Consider the following 25,143-nt stretch of genomic DNA (forward strand, 5'->3'; position numbering starts at 1 on the left):
GTAGGCCCAAGGGACCCGGGTGAATGGGTCGCTTTGTAAGGGAAGATGAATGGGGGCCTTTGTGAACGCCCGCGTGGGGGGGGCCGGCTGGAGGCCGGAATGCCTGGGTCCCCGGGGAACTGGCGGGCAGCAGAGACCGGAGAGAGAATTCACTTTTGTCGAACGCCGACCGCGTACCAGGCACTCTCCCAAGCTCTCACCCACCGGGGAGGTGTGGTCAGTACCATCATTAATAATGATCATTCACTGAGTGCCCGGTGTATATGCCAGGAACTGTGCTAAGTGCTTTACCTGCATGATCTCATTTTATTCCTTACAACTACCCTTTGGAATTGATGCTATTAAGATCTTCATCTTGTAGATGAGGTAAACCGAAGCTTAGAAAGTGGGTGTTAGTTGCCGAAAGTGACAGAGCTGGCAAGTGGCAAAGCAAGAACTCGGATCCCACTAAACCTGACTCCAGAAATTCTGCTCTTTTTTTTTGTCTCAGCAGAAAGCTATTTATTTATTTATTTATTTATTTATTTATTTATTTATTGTTAGTCCTCACGGGAGGATACCCGAGTTGAACCTCCTCCGGCCCATGCTCTATCCACTGAGCCAAACCAGCTAGGGCCAGAACTTCTGCCCTTAACCGCCATGCTGCACCCAAATGTTGGTTCATGCTTCCCAATTTACAGATGAGAAAACAAGCTCAAGAGAGTCAGGCGACTTCTCAAAGTCACAAAGAAAAGGCTCTGCTGAACCCCGAGGCGGTGACCACGAGCGCAGCTAACCTGTTGCTGGTGAGCCCTGCATCATTGGTCTTTGAGCTGTGTCCCCATTTCACAGGTGGTCACTGAGGCTCCAGGAGGGGCAGTAGCTGGAGCTGCATGTCAATCAAGCCCACCCAGTCTGCCAGCCTGGCTCTGCTGTTCAACAGCTGTGTGGGCTTGGGCCAGCTGCTGGCCTCTTTTGAGGTTCCATTTATTCCTGCGTCTGTAGAATGGGGATGATGGCTCTGTGCCTCCACTCTGACAACCCCCCAAACACAGAGACTGTCTACTGCCAATGGGATCCTGTTAAACGTTTTTTCTGACAGCTCCCCTCCTCTGTTCAGAACCTTTCATGGCTCCATCTCAGAGTGAAAGCCAATGTTCACACCATGGCCCACAAGGCCCGCATGACACCTCCCCCCTCCTCCCCTCCCCCCCTACCCACCCCTGTCCGATCTCATCTCCTCTTCTTTTCTTTTTTTGTTAATCCTCACCCAAGGTTATTTTTTCTATTGATTTTTAAAGAGAGTGGAAGGAAGGAGGGGGAGAGAGAGAGAGAGAGAGAGAGAGATCAATGTGAGAGGGACACATCAATTGATTGCCTCCCGCACTCACCCTGACCGGGGCGAGGGATCAAACCTGCAACCCAAGTCCGTGCCCCTGACCAGGAATCTAACCTGAGACCCTTTGGTGCGCAGGCCCAAGGTCCCAGGGGTCCTCAAACTTTTTAAATAGGGGGCCAGTTCACTGTCCCTCAGACCGTTGGAGGGCCTGACTATAGTTTAAAAAAAAAACTATGAACAAATTCGTATGCGCACTGCGGGCCCGGGACGAGTTGGCTGCTAAGCAGGACAGGCAGCGGCACCCAGCGGGCTGGATAAATGTCCTCGTCGGGCCGCATGTGGCCCTTGGACCGTAGTTTGAGGACCCCTGGGTCACTGAGTCACATGGGCCAGGGCTTATCTTTTCATTTGATTCCAGCCACACTGGCCTCTGGCCCTTCCTCAATTCCTCAGATACTTCCCAGGCATGGTCCTGCCCTAGGGCCTTCGCATTTACTTTTCCTTCCAGCAGGAATGCTCTTCCTGCTGCATCCCGCTCACGGCCTCAGTCAGGCCTGCTCCAATGTCACCTCCTGCAGGAGGCCTTCCCTGACCATTCTATATAGAGCCGTGCCCCTCCTCGCTCTCTCCCCATGACCCTGCTTTGTTTTAGCTTGTGGCTCTGGCAGAGTTTATTTCTTTATCCTCTGTCTCTCCACTAGAATGCAAGTCCCACGAGGGCAAAAGGATCTTTGTTTTGTTCAGTGTTGGCTCTTCAGGGCCTGGCACCCAGTAGGCACTCAGTCTACTTGTCGAGTCTATACTGATAAGTCTTTGCATTGTGTGAATTCAATGAGTCAGTGCATGCAGAGAGAAGAGTCCATGCGTGCAAAGAGCTGGTGGATTGGGAAAAGACTAAATAAACAGATAATGATTATCACCATTGATATTTATTTCCCTACAAACAGCCTCTGATCACATGCAGGAGAGGAATGAGAGGGGAAAAGTCCAGAACAAGGGAAAGAGCCAGCGAAGGGGAACGGTTGAGAGGTAAGAGCTGGGGAACGAAGAGACAGGAGGAGAGGCTGGCGTTGGGGGGGGGGGGGGGACAGGTATTGGTGCAAGCATCCAGCCCCCAACGCATTGGCTTGGCAAGTCCTTGTGGGTAAGAAGCATTGACATGGCCAGGGCACTGCCCACTTCTATGCACTTGCGGACACTGAGCTCCAGGGAGGGGAGGATCTTTCTGAGGGCGTCTGCAGCTTGATTACGTACTGGGAACATGACTGTCATGATCTCAATGCACCTTTGTGCCAGCCCCATGAGGTTGGCACTGTCATTTCCACACCTTATAGGCCAGCCACGTGCCCAGGGTCTCCTGGCTGCCACTGGTGGCAGATCTGGGCTCAGACGGCACTAGGTCAGAGCCCAGAGTGTGTGCTCTTAACCAAGACCGAGCTGAAGGCTCCTGTTACTCTAGCAGCGTGTCCTCCATGGAAGTCTTGTGCACTGAGGGTGACAGGAGCTGCTGTTTAGCGAGTGCTGACTGTGTGCTGGACATTGTGTCCTTTGTATGTATTAACTCACTCTACGGATTCTCTGGACAATCTTATGAGAGCGATGCTTTTATTATCCCCATTTGACTGATAGAAAACCGAGGCTCAAAGCCATAAAAATTCCATGTGCCTGAGGGTACCAGGGGAGAGCATGGACTGGAACACAACTGACATTTCAACAGGAAAGCAAGCTCTGGCACCTGCATTCTAACCATATTCTGCCTGGTAACTGGTGATGTCATCAACCCTATTTAGGGCTAACTCTACCTGGCAACTAGGGATGTCATCATTCCCCCCAGGGACCTAAACTGAAGATGTCATGAATTCTGCTCAGTCTTTGGGGTCACTGATGACATCAGTGAATGATAACATTAAGCTTCCGTTCGCTGAGGGTGTTCTATGACCTGGATGCCTGTACAAAGCACTTTAATAGTTTCTGATATTTATTTATTTTCCTTTTTTTCTACATCTTTCATGCTCATTTTATATTTCTTTTATTGATTTCAGAGAGGAAAGGAGAGGGAGAGAGAGATAGAAACATAAATGAGGAGAGAGAATCATTCATCAGCTACCTCCTGCATGCCCCCTATTGGGGATTGAGCATGTGCCCTTGACCAGAATTGAACCTGGGACCCTTCAGTCTGCAGGCCAATACTCTATTCACTGAGCCAAACCAGCCAGGGCAGTTTCTGATATGTATGGAGTGCTTACTATGCACCAGGCACAGTTCTAAGCCCTTTCTAGGTATTAAATTCCATAATCCTCCCAACAACTCTGGTAGGTACTAGATAGAGTCATAGCCAATGTACAGATAAGTACCTCGAGGGAAGCTGCCCAAGGTTGCGCAGCTAGAAAGCATCAGAGTCTGGATTTGACCCCAGGTAGTCTGCCACCAGAGCTTGGGTCATGGGTCACTCTATGAAACCACCAGTGTGGCTGAGACCCGGGAAACAAGGTTAGAAGGAGGTACTCTGCTGCTCAGAGCCCTCCCTCTGTCCTCCACCAAAGTCTGCCAGAGAAGGTCTTAGGACAAAACCCCGAACTCATTCCCCTGATAGGCAAAGCATCTCCATCATGCATCCACCCCCACCCTCACCCCAGGCAAGGTCCACCGCCTGTTTGTGCAAATAAAGTTTTATTGAAACACAACCACACCCATTCGCTTACATATTATCTATAGCTGGTTTCCTGCTACAAGGTGGAATAGAGTATTTACCACTGAGACCATCTGGTTCTTGAACCTGAACTATTTACAGTCTGGCCTTTTAAAGGAAACGTTTGCCGGCCCCTGGTCTAGAACAAGGCCTGGCACATAGCAGGCACTCCAGAAATATTTGTCATTGCAGAACAGAGCCCATCACGCATGTGTGCCCCGCACGAGGCCGCCAGCTTGCTCTTGTCTTACAGCCGGTTCCAGCTCCGAGTCACATTCAGGCAAACAAAAGCCCAGTCAGTGACCAAAAGTAAAACGCTGGAACCATTCAAGCCGCTGCCACAGAGAAAAGCCCGAGCAGGATTAGGGTCAGGACCACAGTGACGCCTACATGCTCTTTGTTGTTTTTGTTTGTTTGTTTTAATACATTTTATTGATTTTTTACAGAGAGGAAGGGAGAGGGATAGAGAGTTAGAAACATCGATCAGCCGCCTCCTGCACACTCCCTGCTGGGGATGTGCCCACAACCAAGGTACATGCCCTTGACCGGAATCGAACCTGGGACCCTTCAGTCCACAGGCCGACGCTCTATCCACTGAGCCAAACCGGTTTCGGCACGTACATGCTCTTTGTCCCTCTCTCTTTATCTATGAAGACTTGAGTCCCCATAGCATCCCCTCAGGCATGAAAACTGCTCCCCCCCAATTTTTTTCTCACTAAAAAATACCTCCCAAAACTCTTCCACAGTGCAGCCCCTTTCTGGCTCTCCCTCAGCCTCCCCTCTACGCTCCAAAGTTTTATTCTTTTAAAAATATATGTATATTTTATTGGTGTCAGAGAGGAAGGGGGAGGGAGAGAGAGATAGAAATATCAATGATAAGTGCTGGCGAGGATGCAGAGAAAAAGGAACCCTCGTGCACTGCTGGTGGGAATGCAGACTGGTGCAGCCACTGTGGAGAACAGTATGGAGTTTCCTCAAAAAACTAAAAATGGAACTCCCATTTGATCCAGTGATCCCACTTCCAGGAATATATCCCACGAAACTAGAAACACTGCCCTGGCTGGCTTGGCTCAGTGGATAGAGCGTCGGCCTGCAGACTCAAGGGTCCCAGGTTCGATTCCGGTCAAGGGCATGTACCTTGGTTGGGGGCACATCCCCAGTAGGGAGTGTGCAGGAGGCAGCTGATCTATGTTTCTAACTTTCTATCCCTCTCCTTTCCTCTCTGTAAAAAAAATCAATAAAATATATATTTTTTAAAAGTTACAAAAAATAATTTCTAAAAAAAAAGAAACTAGAAACACCAATCAGAAAGGATATATGCACCCCTATGTTCATAGCAGCACAATTCACCATAGCTAAGATTTGGAAACAGCCTAAATGCCCATCAGCAGATGAGTGGATTAGAAAACTATGGTACATCTACACAATGGAATACTACACTGCTATAAAAAAGAAGGAATTCTTACCATTTGCATCAGCATGGATGGACCTGGAGAGTATTATGTCAAGTGAAATAAGCCAGGCAATGAAAGAAAAATACCACATGATCTCACTCATTTATGGAAAATAAAGAACATTATAACCTGATGAATAAAAAGATAGATACAGAGGCAGTAAAGCATCGAACAGACTGTCAAATTACAGCGGGAAGGCTGGAAAGTGTTGTGGGGGGGAGAGATCACCCAAAGGACTTGTATGCATGCATATAAGCACACCAGTGGACACAAGACACTGGGGGGATGAGGGCATGCGACAGGAGGTAGGGGAGGCTGGGGGAAGGTCAATGGGGGAGAAAAAGGAGATATATGTACTACTACATGTAACACTTTAAACAATAAAAAAAGAAAGAAATGTCAATGATGAGAGAGAATCATTGACTGGCTGCCCTCTCCTGGGGATCGAGCCTGCAACCTGGGCATATGCCCTTGGCCAGAATAGAACCCGGCACCCATCAGTCTGCAGGCTGACGCTCTATCCACTGAGCCAAACCAGCCAGGGCCAAAGTTTTATTCTGATACATGAACTGGCTCCCCCCCTCCAACATCTGTGCTGCCCATTACTCAGATTTGGCATAACAAGGTGCTTATGACTTTATTTTATTTTTTTAAATGTATTTTATTGCTTTTTTACAGAGAGGAAGGGAGAGGGAGAGAGAGTTAGAAACATCGATGAGAGAGAAACATCGATCAACTGTCTCCTGCACACCTCCTACTGGGGATGTGCCCGCAACCAAGGTACATGCCCTTGACCGGAATCGAACCCGGGACCCTTCAGTCCGCAGGCCGACGCTCTATCCACTGAGCCAAACCAGCTAGGGCGGTGCTTATGACTTTAGAATAACGAGGGCTATGCCCGCTGGTGGGAATTCCTCTCTTTTCTCCATTTCTGAGGTCCTGAGCTTTTTCTGCACCCTCAGGACCAACAGAGGCATCTGAGTGGATGAATAACTGAATAAATGGAGGCTGCACACAGTGACTAAGTAAGTGGGCAGAGGGATGGAAGAATCAGTTAATGCATGAATGAATCGATGGAAGGTCAAGTTGACCTTCAAAGAGGATCCAGAACCTGATCCCTTGTTGCCACTCTGCTCTACTCAGCCCTCCATTGTCTCCTGCCTTGACCATGCCGTCACCTCCTCTCTGGTCTTCCTGCTTCTGCTCCTCCCCTTCCTCGGTCTAACCCCCAAGATCGCTCATGTCCCTCCTCCGCTCAGAGCCCTCCCCTGCTTCCCAGCTCATTCAGAGTAAAAGCAAAATTCTCATCATGAGACCCAGCAAGATATGGCCCCTATGTCTTCCCCTGACCTCACTGCCCACCCTCCCCGCTCACTCACTCTGCTCCATTCTCACCGCCCTCCTCTCTGTTCCTTGAACACACCTGGCATGCTCCCACCTCAGGGCCTTTGCACAGGCTGTTCCCTCGGTCTGGAAAGCTCCCAGACATCCCCATGGCCCGCTCCCTCCATTCATTCAGCTCTTGGCAATGAAGTGTTCTCTGACCAGTCCATTGAATATCCCAACCAGCCCCCAGCGACCCCCCAACCCCCTTCACGGACTCTCCTGTTTCTGTTTTCTATAGCACATCTAACCTTCCAACCTATTATGTCCTGTACTTATTTACTGTGTTTGCTATTTATTGTCTGCCTCTCTTGGGCCACAGACTATCATATCAGCCTTAGAGAGGGTGGGGACGCGGCTTCATTCCCGGCTCTGCGCCCAGCACCTAGGACAGTTCCCTGCACACAGTGAGTGCTGTAACCCTGTCCCGGGGATGAAATAAACCCTTGAGGAAATTCTGCTCTCGCCCCCGTAGAATGACGGGGAACTTTTACTTCCTCATTACTTTTACTTGCTGCTGGCATTTCTAAAATGACAGTCCTTACCTAGTAATCAGGAAGGCTGAAAGGGCCACCCAAGCTATTTAAAATATATATATTTTTTTATTGAGCCTTAACCGGTTTGGCTCAATGGATAGAGCGTTAGCCTGCGGACTCAAGGGTCCCAGGTTCCATTCGGGTCAAGAGCATGTACCTTGGTTGCAGGCACATCCCCAGTAGGGGGTGTGCAGAAGGCAGCCAATCGATGATTCTCTCTCATCATTGATGTTTCAATCTCTCCCTCTCCCTTCCTCTCTCTGAAATCAATAAAAAAATATTTTTTAAATATATTTAAGTTTTTTTTACAGAGAGGAAGGGAGAGGGAGAGATTGAAACATCAATGATGAGAGAGAATCATTGATTGGCTGCCTTCCGCATGCCCCCCACTGGGAATCGAGCCCGCATGTGCCCTTGACCAGAATCGAACCCGGGACCCTTCAGTCCACAGGCTGACGCTCTATCCATTGAGCCAAACCAGATAGGGCCCAAGCTATTTTTATTTTTATTTTATTTTTTTTAATATATTTTATTGATTTTTTACAGAGAGGAAGGGAGAGGGACAGAAAGTTAGAAACATCGATGAGAGAGAAACATCGATCAGCTGCCTCCTGCACACCCCCCACTGGGGATGTGCCCGCAACCAAGGTACATGCCCTTGACCGGATTGAACCCAGGAACCTCCAGTCCACAGGCCGACGCACTATCCACAGAGCCAAACTGGTCAGGACAGGCCCAAGCTATTTTTAAAACATTATTTTCCTTTCGAACTAACACCATTTTAATTACACAAGGTGGAAACATTCACCTCGACCAGCACCTTCCTTCTCTCCAACCCCTTCCAGATGTATTCCAGGTAATATTTTGGTGTGAATTCTTCCAAAAACTTGTACTATTATTTACATCAGGGGTCAGCTGATGGCAGCCTGTAGGTCATATCAGGCCCTCTGCCTGTGTTTGTAAATAAAGCTTTATTGGCACACAGCCAAGGTCATTCATTTGTCTGTGTATCATCTATGGCTGTTTTCACACTACAAGGGTATGTTGAGGAGTTATGATAGAGACCACATGATTTTCAGTTCAAAGCTAAAAATATTTACTATTTGAGACTTCACAGAAAAAGTTTACCAGCCTCTGATTTATATACACTAAGTCCTCACTTAATGTAGTCGATAAGTGAAACACCGTATGAGAAAACCAACTTTACCAGAGGCTCATGGATAGAAGCAAGAGTTAAGTTTATGGCATCACATCGACCTTATCATGCACCGAGGTTGAACAAAAACAATGCTATTCAAGGAGCTGCTGAAATAAATAACTGAAAAATATTCCTGATGATTTTATGTGATTAGTAAATCGGCTAATACTCAATATACTAAGCCCGTGGTCGGCAAACTGCGGCTCAGGAGCCACATGCGGCTCTTTGGCCCCTTGAGTGTGGCTCTTCCACAAAATACCACGGCCTGGGCGAGTCTATTTTGAAGAAGTGGCGTTAGAAGAAGTTTAAGTTTAAAAAATTTGGCTCTCAAAAGAAATTTCAATCATTGTACGGTTGATATTTGGCTCTGTTGACTAATGAGTTTGCTGACCACTGTACTAAGCTATTGAACTGTGACTTTTCTTACTAAGCAGTGTATCCTGGGGAACTTTCCATGCCCCTAGATTTACACGCACCCTAACCTTTTTCACGCCTGCGTAGTATTCCGCAGTCCCGGTCTGCAGCTAACTGACCCCTCTCCTAGTAACAGAGCTTTCCATTCGTCACCTTTAGTGACAGCCCGTGACCTTCCTCCCGCTTCCTCGTGTGCACACAGGGAGATGGCTGGGCCAAAGACTCTAATGCAGTTAAGATTTTAAATAGGTCTCGCCAAACGCCACCCACAGCAATGCTAGCTTCCTTTTTAGGAAAAAAGAAAAAGAGCAATCCAGCAAGTATTTATGACACGGCTGTTCGGTGGAGGCGCCACACCTTGAGGAGGTGCGCCCATCACTTTCTGACCTCAGGTGCACCCTGGACTGTCTCACCTCTGGGCTGGCCATGCCCTTCCCCACCCTTCCCCGCCCTTCCCTGCCCTTCTCCGCCTTTCTCCGCTAGGACCCCAACGTCCACCTTAGAGGATGAGAAGGAATTTTTGTGGCATTCACTACACACTTACCTTGTGTCCCAGCAACCCCATCACCCACTAGCAACCCCCAGGAAAGGTTGACCCAGGTGACAGGCGAGGACAGGTCTGAGGGTGCCGGGGCAGCATGGGGTGGGGGTGGGGACATGGAGGTGGGGGTGGGGTCTGTGACTTGGGGAGAGGGTGAGTCAGGGGGAGTGGATTCCTCATGGTGTCCTAGAAGCAAGAGATCAGCTACCTATGGGAACGTGGAGAGACCCTAAAAGCCTAATGTTGGGGTGGGGGGAGTAAGAAACAAAACCAGGTCTATAGCTGCCCTTGAAAGATACAATTTATATCTTCTGAACCGATTGAGAAGGCAGAGTTCTACCCAGCAACCCTGTCTAGTCTGCAGGCCTTTGTCCCTACCCAACGGTGCACGGATGCGGAACTTGTCTGCTTTGTCCAAGGGCGCCGGGGAGGAAACAGGAATAAGCCAGAGAATTAAAGGGCCAAGGGCGGGGGTGGGGGGCAGGGAAGCAAAATCGGGTGTGGACCAGTGACAGAGAGACAAAAGCTGAAAATATGCCACAACTCTAGGAGCCTAACTCCATGTCCTGCAAAAGGATCCACCGTAGGTCCTTCTCTTCTCGGAGGTCTCCCCCCACCCGCCACTCCCTCCGCCGGCCGCGGGAAGCTGTCCCTCCCTTGGCTCGGTTCCCACCAATGCCTTCAGCTGCCACCATTCAAGTACAAGGTCACTAGGTGGAGACAGTCCGAGACTGTCTTCCCAACCAGAGCAGGAGCATTTTGGGGTGGGAAACAGAGTCTGTGCCTCAGGTTTCCTAATCTGTAGAAGGGGGTGATGATTGAGGTATCTACCATATAGAGTTCTCTTTTTTAAATATATATATATATATTGATTTCAGAGAGGAAGGGAGAGGGAGAGAGAGAAAGAAACATCAATGATGAGAGAGAATCATTGATTGGCTGCCTCCTGCATGCCCCCTACTAGGGATTGAGCCCATAACCCGGGCATATGCCCTGGACTGGAATCAAACCCAGGACCATTCAGCCCGCAGGCCAACGCTCTATCCACTGAGCCAAACCGGCTAGGCCTAGGGCAACCATATAGAGTTGTTGGAGGGTTAAGTCAATTAATTCCTTTCCTGTGCTTAGGACAGTGATTTGGGCACATTGCAAACACTCAAAAAATATTGGCAGCTATTACTATCATGTATTTTTTCTTTCTTTTTTTTTTTTAAAATATATTTTATTGATTTTTTACAGAGAGAAAGGGAGAGAGATAGAGAGTTAGAAACATCGATCAGCTGCCTCCTGCACACCTCCTACTGGGGATGTGCCTGCAACCAAGGTACGTGCCCTTGACCGGAATCGAACCTGGGACCCTTCAGTCCGCAGGCTGATGCTCTATCCACTGAGCCAAACCGGTTTTGGCTCATGTATTTTTTCATTTTTTAAATATATTTTTATTGATTTCAGAGAGGAAGGGAGAGGGAGAGAGAAACAGAAACATCAGTGACGAGAGAGAATCATTGATCGGCTGCCTTCCGCACACCCCCCACTGGGGATCGAGCTGGCAACCCGGGCATGTGCCTTTGACCAGAATCGAACCCCGGACTCTTCAGCCCACAGGTCAACGCTCTATCCACTGAGCCAAACCAGCCAGGGCTCATGTATTTTTTTTGAGATTGGCCTCAGAACATTGGGAAAGGCCTTCCCCAGTGCCTTCTCCTACAGGAAGTTTTCCGGGATTTCTAGTAGGGAGCTCTGCTGGCCCCTGTGGCCCCTCCACTATAGCCTCTCTCCCAGGTGGGGCACTGCCTGCTCACCTGTGGGTCTCCCCTGTTGGTCTGAGACCTCCTCAAGGGTAGGGACCAGGGTCGGTTCGCCTCCGGTTCCTTAGAGCCCAGCATGGCGGCCGGTGTCCCTCGGGCCTCCAGAACCGTCTGCTCCCCTGAATAGAGCAAGGGCTGGGAGGGCAGATAAGGCAGGTGTATAATTAACGAATATATGGCAGGTCAGAGGCGATAACAGCCTGGTGACAGGGGAGAGACCATGGACACCGAGAGTCCCCATCTGGTTTCAACCTGCCTCCTGCCTCTTCTCCCCCGGCCACTCCCTGCAGGCTCCCTGCATTCCAGTCCCCTGGCTGGCACACCCGTCCAGGACCTGCCTCCGAGCCTCAGCCTGGGCCCAGGCAGGGCCCTTTGGAACATCCTCCCTTCCCCTCTCATTGGAATCTAGGCAGGTGATACCGGTGTGCCCAGGCCGTGCCCACCCCGGCCCTGAGCCTGCCTCCTGCACCTGCTGCTTCTTATCTTGTGACGGATCCCTTCAGTGTCTGATAAAACCGGCAGAGTCCTCAGAATAGTTTTTTTTTTTAATGTATTTTTTTTTTTTTTTATTGATTTGGGAGAGGGAGGGAGAACTAGAAACACCAATGAGGAGAGAGAATCATGGATCGGCTCTCTCCTGCACGCCCCCCCACTGGGGATCGAGCCGCATCCTGGGCATGTGCCCTGACTGGGAATCAAACCTTGACCTCCTGGTTCATAGGTCGATGCTCAACCACTGAGCCACGCCAGCAGGGCCTCAGCATAGTTTTTTAAAATATGTTTTTATTGATTCTAGGGAGAAAGGAAGGGAGAGGGGGAGAGGGAGAGAGAGAGAGAGAGAGAGAGAGAGAGAGAGAGAGAGAGAGAGAGAGAGAGAAACATCTATGTGAGAGTGGAACACCAGTCAGCTGCCTCCTGCACACCCCCTACCAGGGTTAGAGCTGAAACCGGGGCATGTGCCCTGACCAGCAACCTTTTGGTACACAAGACGACGCCCAACCAACTGAGCCACATCGGCCACAGCTTTAGTTCCCTTTTTGAGGTCAAATGTACATGCAGTGAAATGCACAGTTCCTAAGTATACCATTCCATGTGTCTTAACAAATATATACCCAACTATTAAAAAAATAGAACATGCCCTGACCGGTTTGGCTCAGTGGATAGAGCGTCGGCCTGTGGACTGAAAGGTCCCAGGTTCGATTCCGGTCAAGCATGTACCTTGGTTGCGGGCATATCCCCAGTAGGAGGTGTACAGGAGGCAGCTGATGGATGTTTCTCTCTCATCGATGTTTCTGACTCTCTATCCCTCTCCCTTCCTCTCCGTAAAAAATCAATAAAATATATTTTTTAAAAATAAAAAAACAGAGCATTTCCATATCCCAGAATGTTATGCTCCCTCCCTGTCAATCCCAACCTCCACCCACCCCCTAACCCAGCCCCAGACAGCTTCCCTGATGATTTTTATCACCATCCCTTAGTTTGGTCTGTTCTGGGCCTTTTTTACAAACAGAATCTTAGAGTAGGTGATTTTTTTGTGCCTGATTTCCTTCATTCCCGTGATGCTTTTGCTTTCCATCCAAGTTGTTATAAGAACCAGGATTTTTGTTCCCTTCCATTGTCTGTGGTATTCCATTGTGTGGACGGACGGACCCGTTTGTTTACCCATTCTCCCGCTGATGGACGCCTGGCGTGTTTCCAGTATGGGGCTATTGTGAATAGAGCTGCTATCAACATTCCTGTACCAGTCTTTTGTGGGCACATGTTTTTATTTCTCTTGAGAAAATACCGGAGTGAAATTTCTTAGTCATGGAATAGGAGGTTTCAGGTATTAAAAATAAATAAATAAATAAAAAAAGCCAGACCTTTCCCAAGGTAGCTAGCTGCTTTCGTTTTCCATGGCGACTTTAACAACTTGCCGCAGTTCTAATGGCTTCACATAGCACAGCTGTATCTTCGTGTCGTTCTGGAGGTCAGATGCCTGAAGTGGGTGTTCCAGGGCTAGAGCCAAGGTGACGGCAGAATTCCCCGTCCCTTTGCAGCTCCTCAAGGCTGCCTGCATTCCTTGGCTCGTGGCCTCATCACTCCAGCCTCTACTTCCGCCATCACATCTCCTCTGAAACGGACCCTCTGCCTTCCTCATATAACAACCTTTGTGATAACATGTAGGATCCACCAGATAGTCCAGAATAATCTCCCCAACTCAAGATTCTTTTTTGCACCCATCCGACATGGCTCAGTGGTGAAGTGTCGACCTATGAACCAGGAGGTCACGGTTCGGTTCCGATTCCCAGTCAAGGGCACATGCCCGAGTTTCGGGCTCCACCCCCAGGGTGGGGTGTGCAGGAGGCAGCCGATCAGCGATTCTGTCTCATCGTTGATGTTTCTATACCTCTCTTCCTCTCCCTTCCTCTCTGAAATCAATAAAAACATTTACAAATACAAGATTCTTTGTTTAAAATATGTTTTTATGGTGTGTGTTTTTCTTGTGAGAGAGAGGAAGGGAGAGGGAGAGAGAGAAACGTGGATGTGAGAGTGAAACATCAACCAGCTGCCTCTTTTTTTTTTTTTTTTAAATATATTTTATTGATATTTTACAGAGAGGAAGGGAGAGGGATAGAGAGCTAGAAACATCGATGAGAGAGAAACATCGATCAGCTGCCTCCTGCACACCTCCTACTGGGGATGTGCCCACAACCAAGGTACGTGCCCTTGATCGGAATCTAACCTGGGACCTTTCAGTCCCCAGGCTGACGCTCTATCCACTGAGCCAAACCGGTTTCGGCAACCAGCTGCCTCTTGCATGCCCCCTACTGGGGATGGAGCCCAAAATCCGTAAGTGTGCCCTGACCGAGAATGGAACCTGTGACCACTTGGCACACTGGACAATGCTCAAGCAACTGAGCCACACCGGCCAGGGTACCTACTCAAGATTCTTAACTTAGCCCTGGCTGGGTAGTTCAGATGGTTGGAGCATCACCCCATGCACCGAAAGGAGGCAACTGATCAACGTTTCTCTCTCCCTCCCTGTCTCTGAAGTCAATTTTTAAAATATTTTATTATTTATTTATTTATTTTTAATCCTCACCCAAGGATATTTTTCCATTGATTTTCAGAGAGAGTGGAAGAGAGCGAGAGAGAGGAAGAGAGAGAGAGAGAAATATTGATGTGAGATCAACACATTGATTGGTTGCCTCCCACACACGCACCGACCAGGGCCCGGGCCAGGGAGGAGCCTGCCACTGAGGTACGTGCCCTTGACTGGGATCGAACCCGGGACCCTTCGGTCCACAGGCCAACGCTCTATCCGCTGAGCCAAACCAGCTAGGGCTGAAATCAATTTTTTTTAAAAAAGATTCCTCCTTGAGTCCCATCTGCAAATTCCCTTTTGCCATGTGAGGTCCCACGCACAGGTCCTGGGGATTGGGATGTGGTCCTCCTTGGGGGATGTTGTTCTGCCTGCCTCTTACATCCCCACCAGCTGCTCCGGTGGCTCCACATCCTTGCCAGCCAGCGTGTAACATCGTCAGGCCCTTTCACATCAGCCGTCGGGCTGTGCCTGGCATCGCACTTCGGGTTCCATTGGCCCTTCCCCGGTGACTAATGGCATTGTTATGTGCTTCCTGGCCATTGGCATCTGCTCCTTTGACAAGTGTCTGCTCAGATCTTCAGTCCGTGTTTGAATTGGGTTGTTTGTCTTTTTATTACTGAGTTTCAGGAAGGACGGGTGTCTTTTTTATTTGGCTAATTCAATTCCCATCCTCCATACGCCCTCTTTTGTTATTCTTCTCTCCCATCTCTCATCTCCCCCTCCCCTGCCACCTCAGCAGTCCTGGAGGCTTTGTGGACTGAAAGGGTTCAATTCTGGTCAAGGGCACATGCCCGGTTTTTGGGCTCAATCCCCAGTGGGGGCGTGCAGGAGGCAGCTGATCAATGGATGCTCTCTCATCATTGATGTTTCTCTCTCTCCCTCTCCTGTCCTCTCTGAAATAAAATAAAAATTATATATATATATATATATATATATATATATATATATATATAATGAAAGCATAATATGCTCATTAGACTGAACATCCTTCCAGACGACCTTCCAGACGAAGCCAGGCTTGCAAGGGAAGCCAGGGTCCCGGGTGCCAGAGGGAAGCTGGTGCCAGCAGCCGGGGGCAAGGAAGGCCTATTCTTGCACGAATTTCGTGCATTGGGCCTCTAGTACATATATATATATATATATATATATATGTATATATATATATATATAAAGGGTAAATTTGTACATTTCCTGGGAAGTAGGCTTAATTTTAGGACCAAACTGCCCAATGTGGGAGCCACTAGTCACATGAGTACATTTAAGTTTGAATAAATCAAAATAAAATAAGATTGCCTGGCCAGTATGCCTCCGTGATTGAGCATTGACCCATGAACCAAGAGGCTGCAGGTTCGATTCCCGGTCAGGGCACGTGCTCAGGGTTGCAGGCTCCATCCCCAGTAGACGGCGTGTGGGAGGCAGCCAATCGATGTTTCTATCTTTCTCACCCTCTCTCCTCCTCTCTCTCTCTAAAATCAATAAAAGCATTAAAAAAATAAATAAAAGAATGAAATGAGATTCAAAATTCAGTTCCTCGGTCCGGCTGGCCACATTGCAAGCTCAGTAGCCACATGAGGCTGGTGGCTCCCATGTCAGCAGCACAGATAGGCAACATTCCCAACATCGCAGGACGTTCCAGAACTATCTACAGGGAAACCAACCTGCCTCTTGCCGTAGGACTGCCTTCCTACGGTCACACGGACGGGTGTGTTCTTGTGCCAGACACTGCCTTCCCACTGGGGCGAGGAAAGGAAGAAATCAAGGAGAGATGAGAATGAGAAAAAACCGTGAGCCACAGTAATCACGATCTGGCGCCGAGTAGGTACTCATTACATTAAACTAATCCACACATAACTACCATCTAATGGGCATCTACCGGGCGCCAGGTGCTTTCGGTGATATCTGTGTGTTTGTTCCCAGAGAAGGAGTGGGAGCGAGGACTGAGAACACTCGAGCCAGGCCCTTTCTTTTCCAAACAGCAGAGGGATTAACTCTTTAAACTCCACGCCCATCTCGGGGCCAGCCATCCGGGAAGGAACGCTCTCCCAGGAGTGCCCAGCGCTTATGCTAAAACAGGGCTCATGCCCTTCCCTGCCAAGCCTGCTCCCACACCTGCATCCTCCCTCTAGGTGAAAGACCTCTTAGGATGCCCTGACTGGTTTGGCTCAGTGGATAGAGCGTCGGCCTGCGGACTGAAGGGTCCCAGGTTTGATTCCAGTCAAGGGCATGTACCTTGGTTGCAGGCACATCCCCAGTAGGGAGTGTGCAGGAGGCAACTGATCAATGTTTCTCTCTCATGGATGTTTCTAGCTCTATATCCCTCTCCCCTCCTCTCTGTAAAAAAATCAATAAAATATTTAAAAAAAAAGAAAGAAAGACCTCTTAGGATGTCCACATATCTGAACAGGGGCGCCATGGTCACTGCCTCTCTGCCCCTGGCCCATCCCCCGTAGAGGGTCCCTCCTGCCCCCGACCCTGGTCTCTGCCCCAAGCCTTGCTCTCCATCCCATGGCCCCAATTTCAATTCAGGCCTCGTCCTCTCCCCGCTGGGTCCTCATCCCAGCCTCCTCCCAAGCGTCCAGGTGCTCCCCTCTGGCCTGTTCCCCATGTGGCCCCACAGGGTCTTTCTAATACTCAGAGATGACCCTCCCCTCCCCTGCTCACAGCCCTCCCAGTGCTTCTGGGACAATATCCCAGCCTTCCTTTTCTTTTCTTTTTTTAAATATATATTTTTTATTGATTTCAGAGAGGAAGGGAGAGAGATAGAAACATCAATAATGAGAGAGAATCACCTATTGGCTGCCTCCTGCACGCCCCCTACTGGGGCGGGGGAAGCCCTTGGCCAGAACTGAACCCGGGACCCTTTAGTCCCCAAGCTGACACTCCATCCAGTGAGCCAAACCAGCCAGGGCTATCCCAGCCTTTCAATTTGGCATTGGAAGTACTCTCTTTCATCTCTGCATAAGCACAGCTCCCTTTACCCAGAATTCCCTCCCTTGTCTCTGCCTGGTGAACTCCTACTCATCCTTCAACACCCACCTCAAATAGCCCCTCTTCCAGAAAGACTTTTCTGACTCCCTCAGACAGACCAGCACACAGCCTCTGAGCCCCTGCAGTCCCCTCTGACACTGTGGTCACCTATCCGTCTCTTCCAATTGTGCGTTTCTGACCATCTATCAGTCTTCCTCGTAAGTGTGACCTTACCTCCCAGAGGGAAAAGTGTTACTCATCTTTTTAAAAACAAACAAACAAACAAACAAACAAACATAAACATGTCATTTTATTGGAACTACCTTTTTTTGTTTGTCTTGTTCATCCTCACCCGAGAATATTTTCCCATTGATTTTTAGGGAGAGTGGAAGAGAGAGGGGAAGACAGAGGGAAACATCGATGTGAGAGAAACACATCGACTGGTTGCCTCCCGCACGCGCCCGACCAGGGAGGAGCCTGCAATCGAGGTACGTGCCCTTGACAGGAATCAAACCCGGGACCCGTGGGTCCACAGGCCAACGCTCTATCCACTGAGCCAACCCAGCTAGGGCTGTTACTCGTCTTCGTTGCCACAGACTCTGGGACAGGGCCTGGCATGTAGCACGTGCTCAGTAAATGTGGGAAGAAGTAGCCTTAGCTGGTTTGGCTCAGTGGATAGAGCGTCTGCCTGCGAACTGAAGGGTCCCAGGTTCGATTCCGGTCAAGGGCATGTACCTTGGTTGCGGGCACATCCCCAGTGGGAGGTGTGCAGGAGGCAGCTGATCGATGTTTCTCTCTCATCGATGTTTCTAACTCTCTATCCCTCTCCCTTCCTCTCTGTAAAAAATCAATAAAATATATTAGAAAAAAAAGAAGTAATAGTTACCCTCTAGTGGAACCTGTGTGAAAACTAGTTATGTTTACAGAGAAGAGGCTAAGAAGACAGTGTCTTTTTCTTTTTTTAAATATATATTTTTAAAATATCATTTTTTATTCATTTTTTTTTTTTTTTACAGAGAGGAAGAGAGAGGGAGAGAGAGTTAGAAACATCAATGAGAGAGAAACATCGATCAGCTGCCTCCTGCACACCCCCCACTGGGGATGTGCCCGCAACCAAGGTACATGCCCTTGACCGGAATCGAACCTGGGACCCTTGAGTCTGCAGGCTGACGCTCTACCCACTGAGCCACACCAGCCAGGGCGGAAAACAGTGTCTGAAGCAAGTTGACAAAGCTAATAGGATCAGGAATGAGAGCTCCTGGCACCTTGGGCTTCCTGGTGTGCTTCACAGAGCAGGACATGCGTCACTTCCATGGTGTTCCTGCCCCAGAGCGCTTCCCCTCCATCTATAATAATAAAAGCATAATATGCTAATTAGACCAGACGTCCTTCTGGACAACCTTCTGGACAAAGCAGGGGCTGCAAGGGAAGCCTGGGTCCCCGGTGCCAGAGGGAAGCCGGTGCCCGCAGCCGGGGGAAGGAAGGCCTATTCTTGCACGGATTTCGTGCATCGGGCCTCTAGTCTAATCATAAGGAAAAACATCAAACCCACCCAGACAGAAGGACATTCTACGAAATAAGTCGCCAGCACGCCTCAGTGTTGCCAATGTGGAAACAGTTCTGGAGGCCGGAGCCCGAGACCCGGGCGTCAGCAGGGCCACGCTCCCCCCGGACCCGTAGGAGAGAACCTTCCTCGCCGCTCACTAGCTTCTGACGGTGCCTGGCATTCTCTGCTGTATCCTGGCTTACAGCTCCATCACCCCGAGCCTGCCTTTGTTGTCACATGGTGTGGTCCCTCTGCATCTCTGTATCTTTATTTAAAAAACAATCTTTTTTGTTGTTGTTGTTGTTAAACCTCACCTGAGGATATTTTTCTATTGACTTTTTTTTTTTTTTTAAGACAGGGTGGAAGGGAGGGAGAGAACTATCAGTCAACAGGCCGACACTCTATCCACTGAGCCAAACTGACAAGGGCTTTCTCTGTATCTTTAAATTTTTATTTTACTTATTGATTTGAGAGAGAGAGAGAGAGAGAGAGAGAGAGAGAGAGAGAGAGAGAGAGAGAGAGAGATTGACTCACTATTCCACTTATTTATGCATTCATTGGTTGCTTCTTGTATGTGCCCTGACCAGGGATCGAACCTGCAACCTTGGTGTATGGGGATGATGCGCTAACCCACGGAGCTACCCGGCCAGGGCTGCATCCCTGCGTCTTCACATGGGGTTCTTCTTGTGAGGTCATGTTGAAGTAGTTGAGCTCAGCTTAACTAATTCCATCGGCAATGACCCTATTCCCAAGTCAGGTCACATTGTGAGCCCCCGGGGCTCGGACTTTAACAAAGCCCACGGCAGAGAAGGGGTGGGGCGAGCAGCGGCTGCCTCTGATCGGATCGGGTGCCTGGGCGGGTGTGTCTGTGGAGGGCACCCTTGAGTCGCAGCCGAGGGAGCGGTGTTGACAATGCTCTCAATGAGAAACAAACGTGAATGTCATCACCTGGCATGGATGGCATTTCCCTGGCATCTCAGAGCTGCTTCAGCTGCTTTCCCCTGCTCATTTCCTGGTTTGAAAGCCGTGCGGTTAGGAGGGGGTAGAGTCCTGAGGCGTGGTTCGTGGTTTGTGGTTCGTGGTTCTCGTAAGAATCTGAGACTTTTCCCACCGTCGGTGTCGATTTCATGCCGTCAGCGGCACTGAGAAGCCCCAACAGCTGTGAGGCTGAGAAGTCGGCAGACCCGCTCCCAGGCAGAGGTTGGGGGCCTCTGGTGTGTGCCAGCTGCCGTGCCAGGTCTTCAACTGTTACAGCCAACACCCCGGCCAGCCACGAAACAGGGGCTCCCGAGAGAGACAGGCCTAGACTCTGATGGCACCGGAAAGCTTTAAGGCATTAAGATTGACTTTGGCCCTGCTGGTGTGGCTCAGTGGATAGAGCGTCGGCCTGCGGACTCAAGGGTCCCAGGTTGATGCCAGTCAAGGGCATGTACCTTGGTTGCGGGCACATCCCCAGTAGGAGGTGTGCAGGAGGCAGCTGATCGATGTTTCTCTCTCATCGATGTTTCTAACTCTCTCTCCCTCTCCCTTCCTCTCTGTAAAAAATCAATAAAATATATTTAAAAAAAAATTTTTAAAAAGATTGACTTTGGCCCAGCTGGCGTGGCTCAGTGGTTGAGCGTCGACCTATGAACCAGGAGGTCACGGGTCGATTCCCGGCCAGGGCACATGCCCAGGTTACGGGCTCCATCCCAAGTCGGGGCGTGCAGGAGGCAGCCAATCGGTGATTCTCTGTCATCATTGATGTTTCTATCTCTCCCTCCCTCTCTGAATTCAATAATATATATATATATTAAAAAAAAGAGTGACTTTGAAGCCCATAAGAGCCCCTTGGAGAAATGGCCTGGGGCCTTGTCCATTCACATGGTCCAGGGCAGTCTCTCCAGCACCACTGATACAGAACAAGCCACACAGACTCCCTGAGCGCCTGCCGACACCACCGTGTACAAACACAACGCGACTCATTCACTGAAACTGCAGATAAAGAGGCTCATCAGATCGCCCTGCTGGCTTTCGTTCCGGGAAGAGAAACTTTGAGCCTTACATCTAACAATCTCCTCGGCTCTCCCTGGCCGGTGTGGCTCAGCTGGTTGAGTGCAATTCCCGGTCAGGCCACATGTCCGGGTTGTGCACTCGATCCCCAGTCAGGCAACCAATCAATGCTTCTGTCTCTCTCTCTCTCTACCTCCCTCACCCTTCTTTTCTCTCTAAAAGTGGACAAAAACATATTATTTAAAAATATACCTTATTGATTTTTTACAGAGAGGAAGGGAGAGGGAGAGAGAGTTAGAAACATTGATGAGAGAGAAACATCGACCAGCTGCCTCCTGCACACCTCCTACTGGGGATGTGCCTGCAACCAAGGTACATGCCCTTGACTGGAATCGAACCTGGAACCCTTCAGTGCTCTATCCACTGAGCCAAACCGATTAAGGCCAAAAGCATATTTTTAAAATAAAATAAAAATCTTCTCTGCTGACAGCCTTGCAAACTCCGAAACTAGCTTGCCATTTGCTCTGATCATTAACTTTTGTTCATGTTCAAACCTCAGTCAGATCCCGTCCCTCCTGTGTCCCACACTCTCCAGTTATGGACTGGATGTCTGTGTCCCTCCAGACCCGTCTGTTGAAGCCCTCACCCCAGTGTGATGCTATCAGGAGGTGGGGAGGGCTAGAGCCCTAGAGAGAGAGAGACCGATACCACAATGCAGTGTGACAAGGATTGTGAAGGAGGGGTGTAGAAGGCCTACGGAAGTAGTCACCTCTTTTTCAGTTCCATCACAGGAGCTGGCTGCCGATGGCCCATTGGCCAGCTGGTTTTATTTGCTTCCAAGCTGTATGTCTTATCAAATAAAGTTTTATTGAAACACAGCTGGGTCCGTCACTGACGCACTGTATGTGGCTGCTTTTGGCTACCGCAGAGCTGAGTGGTTCCAGCAGAGATCATATAGTCTGCAAAGCCAAAAAATATTTGCTATCTGGCCCAAGTTTGACAACCTCTGCCCTCGTTTTAAAAGCTAACATTTTCTGGCCGGAGCTGGTGTGGCTCAGTTGCTTGGACATCGTCCTGTGCACCAAAAGGTTGCCCCCTCGGGCTGGGGGGTGCAGGAGGCAGCCGATTGATGTTACACTCTCACATTCATGTTTCTCTCCCTCTCCCTTCCTTTCTCTCTAACACTCAATAAAAGCATCTTTTTAAAAAAGCTAACATTGCCCTGATTGGTTTGGCTCCGTGGATAGAGCGTCGTCCTGCGGACTGAAAGGTCCCAGGTTCGATTCCGGTCAAGGGCATGTACCTTGGCTGCGGGCACATCCCCAATAGGAGGTGTGCAGGAGGCAGCTGATCAATGTTTCTCTCTCATCGATGTTTCTGACTCTCTGTCCCTCTCCCTTCCTCTCTGTAGGAAAAATCAATAAAATATATTTTTAAAAAAATAAATAAAATAAAATAAAATAAACTAACATTTTCTGAACGCTGACTCTATGCTCTATAGATGGTTCCCCCACGTTTGTTTTTTTTAAATGTATTTTATTGATTTTTTTACAGAGAGGAAAGGAGAGGGAGAGAGAGTTAGAAACATCGATCAGCTGCCTCCTGCACACCCCCCACTGGGGATGTGCCCCCAACCAAGGTACATGCCCTTGACCCCCAACCAAGATACATGCCCTTGACCGGAACCAAACCTGGGACCCTTGAGTCTGCAGGCGGACGCTCTATCCACTGAGCCAAACCGGTTAGGGCTCCCCCACGTGTTTTGTTATATAATCTTCACCGTGACCTTGGAGATGACGCGTATCCTGTGTTATAGATGAGGAAACGCAGGTTAAGAGAGGTGAGGCAATTTTCCCAAGGCCACACAGTGAGGGCCGGAGGGGCAGGGCACAGAGTCCACTTGGCTTTGCACCCTGCGTCTTTAGCTTAGACACACATCTTGAAGAGGGTCCCATCAGGAACCCTGTGTGTCAATCACATTCGGTTCGTCCGGCCTTCCCCCACCCCACCCCCCGGGGTTCCCGGGACAGCCCCCTCCTGATGAACACGTAGGCTATTTGCCCCGCTGCTATGAGTCCCGCAGTGATTATCCTTGTGCTCAGTCCTTGGAGTTCGTGGAGGAGTGTTATCTGAAAGCTCAATTCCTACACCTGGGGTGGCGGGGTCAAAGGGCATGTTCCCGGGGGTGGTTTTGCATGGCGTTGAGTTCACCGGAGGGGCGGGGAAGAGGAGAAAGGGAGGGCCTTCCCGGTGAGAAAGCTGCACGCAACAGGGTGTGCAGGTGTGAGTCAGGCTGTGCTGAGCGCGGGAGTCTACACGGCAAAGGTGACAGGTGATGGCACGCGAGGGAGAGTGTGGCCACGGGCCTCGCCTGCCAGGCTGGGCTCTGTCCTGGGGACACTCTCTCTAAAATTAATTTAAACATTTTTTTTTTATTTTGTTCCAGTGGCGGAAAGGTTCAACCTTGTATTCTCGCCGGCGGGAAAGAGGCACGGAGCTCAGTTAGCGGGAAGGCGCGGTTTAGGCATCACAGACCCCAGGCGCATTGGCAGGCTGAGCAAAGCCAGGAAGTGCGCCCCCTGGAGGCATGAAGCGGCGGGTCAGGGCGACACCTACTTTTTACTCACGAACTTTGAATGAAGAAACTTGAGAACAGCGATGCGTTTTTACTAACCTAAAAAAGACACCCGCCGGGTTTTACCAGCCCGCCTCCCATTGATGGGCCTTGGAGCTGTCTCCAGCTGGGGCTCATCGCCAAGAGCGCGGCTGTGGGCGCCGGGCGCCGCCTCCCCTGGCAGCCGCGTGCACCCACTTCTGCTGGGTACGCGCGAGGACGGGAGGTGCATATGGCCAGCGTTCGCAGATTCTGCCAGAAGTTTTCCCGAGGGGTTGTCCCGCCCGCTGCAGCCTCCCACAGCAGTGCGTGAGGCCGGGTGGCGGTTCCTGCAACCACACTGTGTGGCCTGGGGAGGGGGCCGGGCACTGTGGGAAAACACTCCCTCCAGCACCCACGGAGCCCTGGAGCTGCCGCCTCTAACGCTGCCTCCTGCACTGGGCTCAGAGCCAAATCTCTCCAACCGTTTCCCTGGCACTCCCCCACACCCCTCGCCTGACTTACACCATCAAACTGGGCCATTAGCGTTGCCCAGCGGGACACCTGGCGTGATCTCATCCTGGCTCTGCTAGATCAAGTGGCTGGACCCTGCCAAGCCTCAGTTTTTACATCTGTCAAATGGGGATGATTTTTAAAAGCTGTGTGCCAGTTAAATGTGCTAAGGCCTGCCTTCATTCAGGAATGCCCTACCTAGCTCATGTCAATGACTGCAAGTTCACGGAGCACAGTGAACCCTCTGAAAATATTCCAGCAACAGGCACACATCTTTACAGTCACAACGTGTGCATAAAGCATAACATTTTTTTTAAATTCTCACCCGAGTATATGATGTTGTTTTTTTAATTGATGTTAGAGCGAGAAACATCGATGGGGGAAGTTTTCAGTCATTATTTCTTCAAATAGGTTTTCAGTATCTTGCTCTCTCTCTTCTTCTGGCACCCCCATAATTCGGATGTTGGTATGCTTGAAGTTGTCCCAGAGGCTCCTTACACTATCTTCAAATTTTTGGATTCTTTTTTCTTTTTGCTTTTCCGATTGAGTGTTTTTTGCTTCTTTGTATTTCAGATCTTTGACTTGATTCTTGCGTTCCTCTGGTCTGCTGTTAGATCTCTGTATAATATTTTTTATTTCAGTCAGTGTATGTTTAATTTCTAGTTGGTCCTTTTTGATATCCTCGAGGGTCTCGCTAAATTTATAGGCCTTTTCTAGGAAATTCTTGAAAAACCTTATAACCGTGGTTTTGAACTCTATATCCAGTCGTTTGCTTTCCTCCATTTCTTTCGTTTGTGATCTGTTTCTTTGTCTCCGCATTTTCATTGCTTCCCTGAGTTGGTAGAGTAGCTTTGTGCTAGGTGTCCTGTATGGCCCAGTGGCTCAGCCTCCCCAGTTACCTGAGGAGGACACTCTTGGGGCACCCCTTTGTGGACTGTGTGTACAGCCTTGTTGTAGTTAAGTCTTGATTGTTATTGGTATCACTGGGAGGAATTGACCTCCAGGCCAATTGGCTGTGAGGATCAGCTGTGTCTACGCCGGGAGAACTTCTGTGCTGGAGACAGCATTATGAGACAAGACTTGCAAAATTACAAAAGCCTCTG

General features: G+C 49.6%; 1 protein-coding gene across 1 annotated transcript in view; it reads right to left on the reverse strand.

The window, feature by feature from the left end:
* MYH14 (myosin heavy chain 14) overlaps positions 1–25,143 on the reverse strand; it is a 124,860-nt gene that overhangs the window by 82,662 nt on the left and 17,055 nt on the right. The window lies entirely within an intron of this gene.

The sequence above is a fragment of the Plecotus auritus genome, assembly GCF_963455305.1.
Source record: "Plecotus auritus genome assembly, chromosome: 10".
Taxonomy (NCBI): domain Eukaryota; kingdom Metazoa; phylum Chordata; class Mammalia; order Chiroptera; family Vespertilionidae; genus Plecotus; species Plecotus auritus.